This window comes from Pelodiscus sinensis, chromosome 15 (genome assembly GCF_049634645.1).
Source record: "Pelodiscus sinensis isolate JC-2024 chromosome 15, ASM4963464v1, whole genome shotgun sequence".
NCBI classification, from domain to species: Eukaryota; Metazoa; Chordata; order Testudines; family Trionychidae; genus Pelodiscus; species Pelodiscus sinensis.
The window spans coordinates 16,450,539-16,464,220 of NC_134725.1; the positions used below are offsets into that span (position 1 = coordinate 16,450,539).

General features: G+C 47.7%; 1 long non-coding RNA gene across 3 annotated transcripts; it reads right to left on the bottom strand.

Annotated features, from left to right (window-relative positions):
* Positions 1-414: 414 nt before the first annotated feature.
* On the bottom strand, positions 415-12,170 carry LOC102453108 (uncharacterized). Of its 3 annotated transcripts, none has more exons than XR_003091537.2 (4): positions 12,072-12,158; positions 9,248-9,291; positions 7,405-7,519; positions 415-6,088 (listed from the first exon to the last, which is right to left on the bottom strand). It is a non-coding gene; the product is annotated as an uncharacterized LOC102453108 (long non-coding RNA). The 3 variants fall into 3 exon arrangements; XR_003091536.2 differs by having other exon boundaries at positions 9,248-9,442; positions 12,072-12,149; XR_332855.4 differs by lacking the exon at positions 9,248-9,291 and having other exon boundaries at positions 416-6,088; positions 12,072-12,170.
* Positions 12,171-13,682: the final 1,512 nt, after the last annotated feature.

The window sequence follows — 13,682 nt, forward strand, 5'->3', positions numbered from 1 at the left end:
GGCGCCATCCTGGTCCAGGGTGGAGATCATGGATCTTATTCAGGTTTGGGGGGGATGCCCCCAACGTCCATGATCTCCGCACTAGATGGAAGAATGCAGCTGTCTATGGCAGGATAGCTGCCAGCCTGGCCACCAAAGGCCACATGGGAACTCAGGAGCAGGTTTGCATGAAAATCAAGTTGGTACGGCAAGACACCCCAACCCTGGGCCCTGAGCTTCCCCTCTCCCTTCTTTCCCTTGCTTCCCCCTTTTAGCTCCCTCCTCCCAGGTTTCCTCCTCCCCTCTCCCACCCTCTCTCTTCCCCTCTCCCACCTCCTTTTCCCAGTCTCCCCAGAGGTTCATCCTTCCCCCCAGTTTTGTTCAATAAACTCAGTTTCTATTTTTGAACAGACGTGTCTTTTATTTGACATCAGGAAGGGGGGCTAGGGAGGGGTAAGTGGAAGGATGTGAGGGAGGAATGGGCACAAGCCCCCAGTGGGGACGACCAGGGAGGATTTGAGTGCTCCTCAGGGTGGATGCTCTCCCGCAGAGCCTCCTGAATCCTGACAGCCCTCGATGGACCCCCCGGATGGCAGCCTGCAGCAAGTGCAGCCAGGCTGATGGCAACGACCCCACAAGACGCACTGGCATGCCCAGGGGCAGCTCTGGCTCTATGTGGCCGAGTGCTGTGGTGTCCCGAGTGAGGGGACTCAGGGCACTCCAAGGGTATGTCTACACTACAGCGCTAATTCGAACTAATGCAGCTAGAACTAAAAACTAGTTCGAATTAGTGTTTTGCTAATTCGAACTAGCGCGTCCACATTAAGTGGACCCTGAAGCGGGGTTAAGGATGGCCGGAAGCAGTGCTGGCAGGGCGTCAGAGGAGGACTTAGAGCATGGAGATGCTTTCTCAGGCTAGCCGAGGGCTGTGCTTAAAGGGACCCGACCCCCACCCCGGACAGACAGTTCTCAGGGGTGCCCCGCTTGCAAAGCAGGCCTGGCTTGGAGTGCCCTGAGTGCCCACACTGGGCACATCACTGCACTCGGCCATCAGCCCAGCTGCACTTGCCGCAGGCTGCCATCTGGAGAGAGGGGGCAATTGGGGGGCTGCAGGAGAGCTTCCACCCCCAGAAGCCCACAGAGCCAGCCCAGTCCTCCCCATCGGGGGCTCGTGCCCCATTCCTCCCTCACCTCCTTCCACTTACCCTTCCCTAGCCCCTCTTCTTGATGTACAAAATAAAGATAACGTGTCTTCCAAAATGGAATCTGTCTTTATTGAACAAAACTGGGGGAGACTGGGAAAAGGAGGTGGGAGAGGGGAAGAGAGAGGCTGGGAGAGGGGAGGGCAACTAAAGTGATCAGGGGTTGGGAACAGGTCCCATATGAAGAGAGGCTAAAGAGACTGGGACTTTTCAGCTTAGAAAAGAGGAGACGGAGGGGGGACAGGATAGAGGTCTCTAAAAGCAGGAGTTGGGTGGAGACGGTGCATGTAGAAAAGTTCTTCATTAGTTCCCATAAAGAAGGACTAGAGGACACCAAAGGAAATGAATGGGTAGCAGGCTTCAAACTAGTAACAGAAAGTTGTTCTTCACAAAGCAAAGAGTCAACCTGTGGAACTCCTTGCTGCAGGAGGCTGTGAAGGCTAGAACTGGAACAGAGTTTAAAGGGAAGTGAGATCAAGTCATGGAGGCTGGGTCCATGGAGTGCTATTAGCCAGGAGGTAGAAGTGGTGTCCCTGCCCAAGGTTTGTGGAAGGCTGGAGAGGGATGGCATGAGACAAATGGCTTGGTCACTGTCTTCGGTCCATCCCCTCCAGGGTCCCTAGGGTTGGCCGCTGTCGGCAGACAGGCTACTGGGCTAGAATGACCTTTGGTCTGACCCAGGACGGCCATTGTAAGCTCAGGGCTCAGGGTCGGGGGTCTTAGTGGACCACCTTGATTTTCATGCACACCTGCTCCTGGTTGGCCAGGCTGGCAGATCTCCTGCCTAAGCCGGCCACTTTCCTGTGCCTAGTGCGGAGATCGTGGACGAGGTCCACAATGTCTGCACTAGCCCAGGCAGGTGCCCGCCTCTTGTGGTCCCGGGCAAGCTCCCGGGAGCCGCCAGCCTGGTCCCGGGAAGCGGGGGAGGGCTGGGGGGTATCGGGTGGGTGGCTCAATCCGTGCCAGGTGCAGGGTCTGCTGGCTGGGTGCTGGCAGGCTTGCACCTGGCATGGGCACTGTAGCCACCCCGTGCCCCTTTAAGGGGTCCGGGGCTGGGAGCGGGGCAGTAGAGTTTCCCTGGTGTTGGCCAGAGTGGCCACCAGGGAAACCTGGGGAGGGCTAGCCTCCCACTAGTTCGAATTAAGGGGCTACACAGCCCTTAATTCGAACTAGCTAGTTCGAACTAGGCTTAATCCTCGTGGAATAAGGATTACCTAGTTCGAACTAAGCGCTCCGTTAGTTCGAATTAAATTCGAACTAACGGAGCGCTAGTGTAGCGCCTATCAAAGTTAGTTTGAACTAACTTTGTAGTGTAGACATACCCCAAGCCAGGACTGCTTTGCTGTCCTTCATCGAGGTAGACAAGCAAGAGGGGAACCCTGAGAACTGTCTGTCCGGGGTGGGGGTAGGGTCCCTTTAAGCACGGAGCTCAGTTAGCCTCAGGCAGCAGCCCCACATACTAAGTCCTAACCTGATGCCCTGCCAGCACTGGTTCCGGCCAGCCTTAACCTCGGTTCAGGGTCCACTCAGTGTGGACGCACTATTTCGAAATAGCAAAACGCTAATTCAAATTAGTTTTTAGGTTTTGTGTGTAGATGCGTTAATTCAAATTAGCTTAATTCGAATTAAATATTTCAAATTAAGTTAACTTGAATTAACGCTGTAGTGTAGACGTACCCTTATAGAGGTGTGGTGCTGCTGGGTCATTAATCTTCCCTCCCGTTATAGTCAAGAAATTGAAGGCCTATCTGCCCAAAGATAGTTAGGTAGTCAGGCATGCATCTGCCACAGAATCTTAGGGCACCTAACTTCTGAAAATCTGCCCCCAACTGCTAATGTAGAAGGGACAAAAGGTTTCCAGCACAGTTACAGCAAAGCAACAAATCTGCCAGCTATGCTAACAAGCGAGTGGGCCAACAGACTCGCCAAGCCCATGGGCAAGATGAAGGGGTGGCACCACTCCCAGAAGGGGTGGGGCCACAGGTGGAAAGGGAAAGGGACCTCTCTCAGTGCTGCCTTGAGCATGCCACATGGGACTCCAGCAGGGATTTAAAGGCTCCAGAGCTCACTTGGACCCATTGAATTACTGGGCCCCAGAGCAGTTACCTCTTTCCCCCTCCTGTTGGCAGGCCTACAAACAAGTTTCTCCTCTGGCTGAACAGGCAACAGAGAGCGAACCTGGTGGAACTCATTGCCTGGGGATGTTGTGAAGGCCAAAACTGCTAACTGTGTTCACCTTAATTCTAATCAATGTCTATTAGCTGAATGGCCAACGCCTCTGACTGCCAGGAGCTGGGAGTGGATGATAGAGGATGGATCACTCAATAATTGCCTGGTTCTGTTCATTGCCTCTGGAGCATCTGGCACTGACCTCTGTTGGAGAGTCGGATGATAGGCTGGGTCAGTAGTTCTCAACTGCTGGTCCACAGACCATGGCAACTCTGGTGGCTGGGGCTGGGATATACCACCCAGCACCTCCCCTGCAGCCCCAGCTGTTGGGAGAGGCATGTCCTGCCCCACCTCTCAGCCAACCAACACCAGGCAGGGTGGGGTCTCTTCCCCGACACGGAAGAGTGCTTTGCTGCGCAGCGGGCAGGCAGCGCAGAGCTCAGCACGGCAGCCTCACAGCAGCTGCGACCCAGGCAGCGGCACTCAGATGGTGGCGGAGAGGCAGCACAGGGCTAAGTGATGTGGATGGGGTGGGCATGGGGAGCTCTGGGGACAGGTCTAGTAGTGGAGGATTACGGGGGCAGCACTGGCACTGGGGGGCTCTGGGGATGGGGCTAATGTTGGGAACTGGGGGCAGGCACTAAGGGAGACTCTGGTGGGGGTTGGAAGCAGGGGGGCTCTGGAAACAGGAGGCTGGCACTGGGGGGTCTGGTGGTAGGGGGCTTTAAGGAGTAGGGGGCTGGAACAGAGGCATTTGGGATGGGGGACTGGCACAGAGCAGCTCTGATGGCAAGAGGCTGGCCCTGTGGGGGTTGGGTGCAGGGGACTCTGGAGTCAGTGGCTGGTGCTGGGGAGTAGAGGAAGGATAGGAGGTTCTAGGGCTGTGGCTTCTGGGGCCCAAGGCTTTTGGTGGACCAGCAACATTTTATTTGCATATTTGCATGTTCATTATTTGCATAATGAATATGCAACTATGCAAATTGAATTATTCCAGTCTGCCAAAAAGTTTGCAAATGGGTTTGCTGGTCTCCGGTATAAAAAAGGTTTGGAACCACCGGGCTAGATGGACCATTAGTCTGATCCAATAGGGCTGTTCTTACAGGTCAGTGTTTCTCAGTATTCCACGGACCCATTTTAAGAAAGGTACTAGCGGATCTGCACTGATTCGTTTACCTAAAGGGTTGAAAGCCACAGATCTTTGTGGCTCCCATTGTCTCCAGTTTGCTGTTTCTAGCCAAGGGAAGCCACAGGAAGCTGCAAATTGGAGTAAATGGAAACTGTAAGGCTCCGTCCGGGGGTTTCAAACCCTTTAGGTAAACAAACTGGTGTGGGTCTCTAGCAGCTTTCCCAACGCAGGCCCACAGCCCACTTTGAAAAAAATTGTTATTGTGCTAACCAACTCATATGTCTTTTTCCTAGTGTAGAAAGGGGTTAAATCATTGCTGCGGACCTTCAACATCCTCCTGCATTCCTAAGAGATTAGATTCATGCTCCTTTGGAAGGCAAGAACCCCATAGCAGTGCATTTCATTATCCCCTTTAGTGGATACCAGGAGTAACAGTGTCTATCCAGCAAGCCTAGCCTTTTCCAGCTCAGTATAGGCATGTCTGCACTAGGAAGTTATTTCAAAACAACGAGGTGAGCATCCACACTACCAAACCTGTTATTTTGAAATAATGGGCTTGTTATTTCAAAATAATAACTCCTGCTTGTGAAGAAGAAGAAACTTATTTTGAAATAGTTATTTGGGAGGTTATTATTTCAAAATAACTTGGTAGTGTAGACAAAGCTTATGTAGGTAAAGCATTGCAGAGAAGAAAAGAGAGCTCAGTCCTGGATGAAGGAGTAACCCACAGGACCACATGGGGATTAGCCTGAGGATTGACAGGAGGGGAAATCTTAAGGACCCTTTTAAGAATAGCTTGTGAGGGTGGGCACATAGAATCATAGATCATAGAAGCATAGAATTCTAGGACTGGAAGAGACCTCAGAAGGTCATTCAAAGCAGGATCAACCCTGACTAAATCATCCAAGCCAGTGGTTTGTCAAGCTGAGACTTGAAAGCCTCTAGGGATAGAGATACTACACCTTCTTACGTAACCCAGTCCAGTGCTTCACCACCCTCCTAGTGAAAGAGTTTTTCCTAATATCCAACTTAGACCTCCCCCACTGTAACTTGAGACCATTGCTCCTCATTCTGCCATCTGTCACTACTGTGAACAGTCTCTCTCCATCCTCTTTGGAACCTCCTTTCAGGAAGTTGAAGGCTGCTATCAAATCCCCCCTCACTGTTCGCTTCTGTTGACTAAAAAAGCCCAAATCCCTCAGCCTCTCTTCATAGGTCATGTGCTCCAGCCCCCAAATCATTTTGGTTGCCCTCCACTGGACAATCTCCAATGCGTCCACATCCTTTCTATAGTGGGGGACCCAGAACTGGACGTAATACTCCAGATGTGGCCTCACCAAAGCCAAATAAAGGGGAATCATCACTTCTCTAGATCTGCTGGCAATGTTCCTCCTAATGCACCCTAATATGCCATTAGCCTTCTTGGCTACAAGGGCACACTGTTAATCATATCCAGCTTCTCATCCACTGTTATCCCAAAGTCCTTTTCTGCCAAACTGCTGCTTAGCCAGTCGGTCTCCAGCCTGTAACAGTGCTTAGGTTTCTTCCATCCCAAGTGCAGGGCTCTGCACTTGTCCTTGTTGAATCTTATCAGGTTTCTTTCTACATTTTCCTATAGAAAAAAATAATTTTTGAGAAAAAAAAAACTTGTTTTAGAAGCAATTTTTTTTTGTGAAAAAATATCAACCTGCTCTACCAAATTATATTTCCTTTCCACTTGTTCAATGCTCTTTTCTCAATGGCTTGGAATATCATGTGACAACCTTAAATCCAACTAGCTTTTTTCCCCTGGAAGACTTTCAAATCTCAGAAGAGGCTTTGGAATGAAAGGGGGACTCAGAGCAGGACTACACTTAAAATGCTGCAGTAACAGTGAAAACATTATACACTAATGGGAGAAGTTCTCCCACTTATGTACTTAATACACCTCTGGGAGAAGCAGTAGCTATGTCAATGGGAGCATAACAGTCAGCATAACTTTCTCATGGGTGTGGATTTAATTATGAGTGATATAATTTACACCAACATACGTGCTGGTGTGGATGACCCTCTGTTGGCTGGAGAACTTCTCCTGCTGTAGAACTTCTCCTGCTGTAGTAGCTAATGCTGCTTCAGATCTTAGAGCACCTGCACAAGTAGCATTATGGTGCAACTGTAAGCTCCGTAGCATAGCCACAGTCTTAATGTAGCCCTGCCCTCTGTTTCAGGTTTGCCATTTAATGTGAATCTAAGCCAGACTTCTTGGCTTCAGTTGTCAGTCTGTATGTTGCACACAGCTATGAATAGGTGACAGAGGGGCTTGCTTGGATATTGGAGGAGTGCAGGGAAAACCATTTCTACACGGGGGGGGAACCAAAATTCCTGGAAAGGGTCTGGTCTGCACAATGCATAATCCAGGCATAGAGCTGCTTCCCTCCAACCAATCACTACCCTAGGTTACAATTCTCACTCCTGTTCTCAGTTGAGCTGGGAGCATGTCTCTGAACCACCTTAAATTTTTTCCATGCCAGCTGAGCACGGCAAGCTGCTGCAGTGGTCTCTGCTGTCTAGTGCCTGCGCTCTCCCACTTTCACAGCAGTGCCCTAGTGGTGACTCAGTCCCATTCCCTGCTTCTTTTAACCCACAGCAGGTCAAGAGTTTAACAAAGTGACTAGGGCTGAGAGCCAAGTCCCCAGAGCTGCAATCTGCAGCCAGCATGCCAGCATCTGGAAAGCGTTTGTGACCAATAAAATATGAATGTTCAGACTCCGCCAAAGCAGCCATCATTTGGCATCGCAAGCCCAGATCTTTACAAGATGATTCTTCTGAGGCTTGGAAAGGCTTCCTCCATGTTTTCTAATAAAAACCCTGTTGGCAGGGCTAGTAGTTGGATGAGTAGCGCTAATGCGACATCACACAAGAGATGGGAAAAGACCTATGGAGTCTAACCTCTCACTCCAGCTGGGGGCTGAGAGAATAATGTGAGCGATGTTCTTGTTCCAGGCAGCTGTTCTCAAAGCACTCTACAGCCATGGGCTTCCTTTCTGGTAATAGGATGGGTGTCCTGTGGAAGAAATGGGGGAAAGGACACATGGGGTTACAAAGGAGAAAGGCGGGGCACAATAAAAGAGGCATGAGGAGGTTTATGTGGACTTGATAACCTGCTGGGGCGGCCTGCCATTTCTGGCTATGGAAGATCAGCACCAGGCCCTCTCATGTGAATAGCAGCTTTCCCAAACAATACAGCTGACTGCAGTACAACTAACCGGCTTGGGGGCTATTCCTTCAGAGCACTCTAAGATTTTCTCCCTTTCTGTTCATCAGGAGAGTCTCCTATCTGCAAGGCTACGTCTAGACTGGCCCCTTCTTCGGAAGAGGCATGCTAATTTCGAACTTTGGAATAGGGAAATCTGTGGGGGATTTAAATATCCCCTGCGGGATTTAAATAAACATGGCTGCCGCTTTTTTTCCGGCTTGGGGAAAAGCCAGAAAAGAGCGTCCAGACTGGCGCGATCCTCCAGAATAAAGCCCTATTCCGGAGTAGCAAGAGAAAGGCAGTCAGCCTTTGATGCCCTGGGAACGCAGGTGTGGTGCCTGTCCCTGACTCTACCATAAATAGAAACCAGACAGTAAATGGGCTAGCTGACGACCCGGGGCCTCCCGTTGCCCTGATGGCTAGTACCAGTAATTGACACGCCTGCACTGTCCCAGGAGAGGAATCTTCACCCATCACATACCAGAGGTACCCATTGTCTGCATTTTTCCAGGTGTGAATTATGCTTTGCACCCTTCGTGGGAAACTTGGTGTTCAAAGCCATTTTTCCTAATTGGCCACTTGAGACCAGGAAGAAGCCTATGTGACCCAAGGGGTATAAAGAGGGGTTTAGTAGCCCACCCCATTTGAGCTCCAATCATCTACACCTGCTGGCAGGTATTGATTGTCTCCCAAGGTCTGTGGGATGCCCAACCTCGCTCTACTTCTTCCCAAGGGATTGAGAGAAAGACGCTGGCCACACCAAGTCTGGAATGCAGGAGTGAGAATTATACCTGCTAGGTGTTTATTTTGCATGCATTTAGTAAGAGCTCAGAGAACCAAAAGGGTTTCATGGTACCTGTAAGTGACTTAGTGTAATTTCTGTCCTGTCCTTTGTAGTGGCTGTGTTATCTGTAACACAGCAGTAGCATTTAACAACTAAGTTTACCCTGTAGCAATAAAATAGTAACTGTTTAGTAAGCTTTAACCTGACTCCTTCAGTTGCTGTAACAGAACCAAGCACAATTTAAAAGAACTTCAGCTGGTCATAAGGGACAAGTATAGGAAGAGCTTGGGCATTTTGGATTGTGTCACTCCCAGGTGACAGATCCATTGGGGCATCTCTCAGCCTCCCCAGGCTGCCCGCTGCGAAGGGATTTCTGTATCCTAGCAGCTAAAATCTGAGGTGTTATAAGCTCTCCCTGTAAACTTATTGGGGCGCCCATCAACCTCCTCCAGGTTGCCTGCTGCAAGGGACCCCCAGTCTCAGCAGTTGAAGTCTCGGGTGTATAGCGCACACACACACACACACCACTCACTGCCCTGACCGTCGGTTGGCAGAATTGGGGCGCCCGTCAACCTCCTCCAGGTTGCCCGCTGCAAGGGACCCCGGTCTCAGCAGTTGAAGTCTCGGGTGTATAACACACACACACACACACACACACACCACTCACTGCCCTGACCGTCGGCTGACACTGTCCCAGCCAAAATGAGATATATGGTAACCTTATAAAACAGAAACTCTCAGACATTACTTACCTGATTTCTAAGTGCTGTGGCCACTGGAGAAGCTGTCATCTAATCTGCAGGATTAGAGTAAGATGCAAAGTAAGCATCTTGATTTGCCCTTGGTTTTAAGAGCCATGGAAGCTGAAGTTGGGTCAGGCAGAGGTTGACTGGATCTTTTAGGTGAAGGATCTAAGTAGATTTCAGGCTGATGCAGCCATTTTGCACCTGAAGTGAGATTTTGTAGGAAAGTAGTTGGGGCAGAGTGTTGCAATTTCACTTTGCTGAGGTTTTTTGCAAATATTTTGGTTCAAATCCCCCCTGCTTTGCCTGGATTCTTTCTGCACTAAGGAAATGAGGTGTATTTTGAAAATGTTACCTAACATAGGTTAAGGAACATGCTTTGATCTAAGTGCTGAGTAAATATGTGTTTGGAAAAGGTGTTAGGCAGTCACAGTCAACCCAAGGTTTTGATATACGTATTTCCTATTCTTGGTCAGATAGGATCTTTTACTTTGAGTTTCAGTGTCATGCACATAAAACCTATAAAACAAAACTTGGCCAAAGCCACTGTGTTTGTCCTGGGTTGGAAACTCATGAATTGGGCCCGGTTGGTTTGATACATTGACTGAAACAAACTTGAACTCTGTTTCAAGCTTGACGGAAAATGCAAATCCAGGTGAATTTCCTATGCTTCTGTGCTTTGACTGGGAAAGATTTGCAGATCTGTAAAAATTCTGCCACTTCTGTCCAAAGTCAAGAAGAGATATAGGTCCTGACTTCTCCTCAGGAATTGAGCTGGTCGTGTTAATAGTTTTTCCAGAAGCAACAGTTCTTCTCTCATTTTCTAATGGAGTTTTTATTCTAAGCAAGACCGTGTTTTATTAGCTCCAATTAGATACAATTCAGAGTTTACCCACACTGTTACCATTTGCTTCTGATGCAGACAGCACCTACTCTCACTGCTGCTGTTGTCCACACAGCAGTTTCTTCACAGCATTATAAATGTTCCATTTGCTTCTATTTGTTGGAGTGGGATCACATTAACTCTTTAGGTGCCTCTCCACAAACAGTGTCTCTCCAGGTAGCCAGAAATGTAGAGCTTGTGTGGTAACAGAATGAATTAAACACATTCTATTCAGGTTTGTGGTGCTTTAATGGCATTGAGATGGGTTCTGCACCATGCAGCCAAGTGATAGTCTTTGTTACTGGAACAAGCAACTCATGTGCAAGTGGCATGCTCCCATATATACATGGCATTGGGGTGGATAGTGTCTGTGGCTCATGATGGGAGACAAGTAGTATGACATTGAGGTAGATGATTCTGTGCTGCAAGAGGTAGTGGATTGCATGGTGCAATAAAGCAAACTATGCATGCCATTGAAATGCAATGGACATTCAGTGTAGTGGTATTTGCCTGGCATCAGGATACACCGTACACATCCACATAATGGCAACACAGATTTTTGTCTTGTGAAGCCCCAGAGTTTGGGGATAACATTAGAGTTAGAACTTCCCATGGTTACTTTGCATCTTATGGGTTTGTAGCAGATTGTCCCGTAGGCCTACTATCTGCAACGAAGGCTTTGATCACGGGTGGTGATTATTGCTGCTGATTCTGTTTCTGAAATTTGTTCAAGCAAATGCTGTTTTAGAATAGCTATTATTCTTTTTTTCCCTGTCTCCTATTCTAATCTTCTCCCTGCTTCCCACACTGGAGCTTTCTCATAAAATATAGTCTTGCTTTTCCTGCATATGTGTTGATGAATTCTGAATGTACAGCGTGGACCTGCCTACACACCTGCGTCCTTCTCTACAATCTAATCTTTTTCACTTTGGCATAGACCTAAAGGCACTTCTGCAGCCATCTACTGCAGGTCTGCTGCTATGGGATAAGAAGTGGTGGCCTTATTTGCATAATCATATATGCAAATTAGACAGTTTCCACTTTTTGTTGGTTTCATTGAAAAAGTTGGCTTTCTCTTCCAGCTGAACTATTGTAAAAAGGCACAGGCTCTTAAAAATGCTACCAAACATGCCAATGGGCATAAATGGATTGCACAAAGACACTTGGTAATCCATCCCATGAAAATCTGCCATTACCCTCTGGGCTTGCATCTTCTGTTCTCACTAAGTTTGGCTTGCCTCCTTATTCAGGAAATGAAAGAAACTCCATTTTACAGGGACAAAGGGAATTCATTTCTTCATCTGGTGGAACATTCAAAAGATGTTAAGGACAGCAATAGCAAAACATGTGCGGAAAGCCGGATGAGTGGTGGTGAAGGTGTGCTGGGAGGCTACTTCACTGAGGGCCAAGGCAAAGGGCTGCAGAGAGTCAGCCAGCCAGCCTTACAGTATCAACACTTCAAATGAAAGTTCCAAGAATATGTGTTTGCAATGGTTACATTTCTCTTTTGATGAGTTGTGTGTCAGTGCCCTACTGCCAAGATGAGGACAGCTCAACAAGAGCTCAACAGGGAGATCACATGAAGAAGGTGCAATGTATATTTCTAGACCTGAATGAGACATTCTGTGGTCATATTAGTTCTATGTTCCATCAAGAGAGGTGTGACAGTGACTGGTCACAGCGACTGCCAAGGAAAACCCAATCAGGAAGCTGGCCAACTGTGTAATTCTTTGTCATGGGTGCAGCTGTATAGAAGTATGTCTTCCTGACCTAGTCTGATAAAGGTTGTTCCCTGCCATATAGAGATGGCCACTTTTTAAACTGGCTGATATAACTTTTTGTGATACCTTAAATCGTCAAATCAAGATAGAGCCAGATAGCACATGTAGTGAGTATAGAGGTAAATTGGAATGGTTAATTAAACATTGAATAAAAATAATTTCCTCTTACCTGCTTTAAATGTGTTGCCTTTCTAATGTTTCTGTTTTCTGTGCATAAGCATACTTCTTGCAATGCTGTTCTGTTTGAAGAACAAACCTTTTGAGCAAGAATCTGATGGAAATGGCATAATTAAGGGTAGTGCTTGCCCATGGCAGTTGGTTGACAACCTTGTGATGGGGAAAAACTTGTCTGGGTGCTCCACCTAAATGCCATTAAGCAGGGGAAATGACAGACAGGGCCTGATTGTCTGTTACGGATTCTTGTCACAAATACTACTTAGAGCTATTTGGGACTCTGTCGTCAGCTGCGCCTGCAATCAAGCTCTTCTCAGTGCTTCAGGGAGAAAATCTGGCTTTAAACTCTCTTAGCAACTCCCTACTCCTGAGGCTGGATGGGTGTCAATTAGGCTCAGTGTGCAATTTAGTGCAACCTATGTTGGGCTGTGCCTGAGGTTGTAAGAAAGGGTGGTGTAATGCCAGCTCTGTTGGCTTTGTGCCAGTCAAGAGTTTCCCAACATTGACAGAATCCTCAATCAGCCAGGTAAGTTGGCACTACAGTCCCTTCCCACTACTGAAGCTGTGCAAAAGTACAATACTGGGTCCAGGATTTGGCCTTTTATGAACATATAAGATGTTCCAGTTTAATTCTAATTTCTTTTCTCCCACCCAAGATATTTCTGAGGCCTCTTTCACTTAATCTTTACTGCACTGGGGGTGGGAGTGTCTACAACAAAGAGACATCTTAGGAAAGCAAAGACCTGAAACACTTCATCTCTTCTGAGAAACCACTAGCACCAAGCAGGAGATGACAACCCCAACTAATCCTAAATAGAAGGAAACACTGAAAAATGGCTAGAAGTGGAGATGTCTGGTATTTTGCTACACTGTGGTGTCCACGTAGTGAAAGCCTGGGGACCTACTGCCTATTAATGAAGCTGGAGAGAAGCTGGGTGCAGTAAATTGAGGTCACAGGATTTCAGGAAATACATATTTGTTAATAATTCATCACTATGTTGCAGCCTTACATATTCCCTAAATGCATTTGAAATTTTTTTCTGCCAGATAACACTGCCATCACTGTCTTTAGAGTGTTAGCACGAGATAAATCAGTTTCTGGTGCCCTAAAGGGGCCTCCCTACTGAAGTATGGTGTTTTATTGTGCCATGTTACAGCAGTTATACACTATGTGCTGCAGTGTAACAGGATGCCAATGCCCCACTTATATTTTAGCGTATAATTAAAAAAAATGTGATCTCAGTTCTGATCCTAATAATGGATAAATGCAGTAGCTGCTGCCACATTATGCTTTGGCAGACTCAGCAAAGGCAGAATGAAGCATGGAGAATTTCTCCATTTGCCTTGATATGGGGGATGGTGTCTTTAACTGGCATGGGCAGCGTGAAGAAATGAGCTACTCTGATAAGTCTACTCTGTGGATAAATGTATGACTTCATCCCATAGGGCTAAGAATGCAACTGCTTTTATAAGCACTTGTCTGTACTTTTGCAGTTCACTTGCATGATTAATACAGAAGTCTCTCCCATCTCTGAAATTCTCTAGAACTGCAATTTTCCACAGCTTGTAGCATGTCTCCATATATTGGTTATAGCTGGAACAAAGA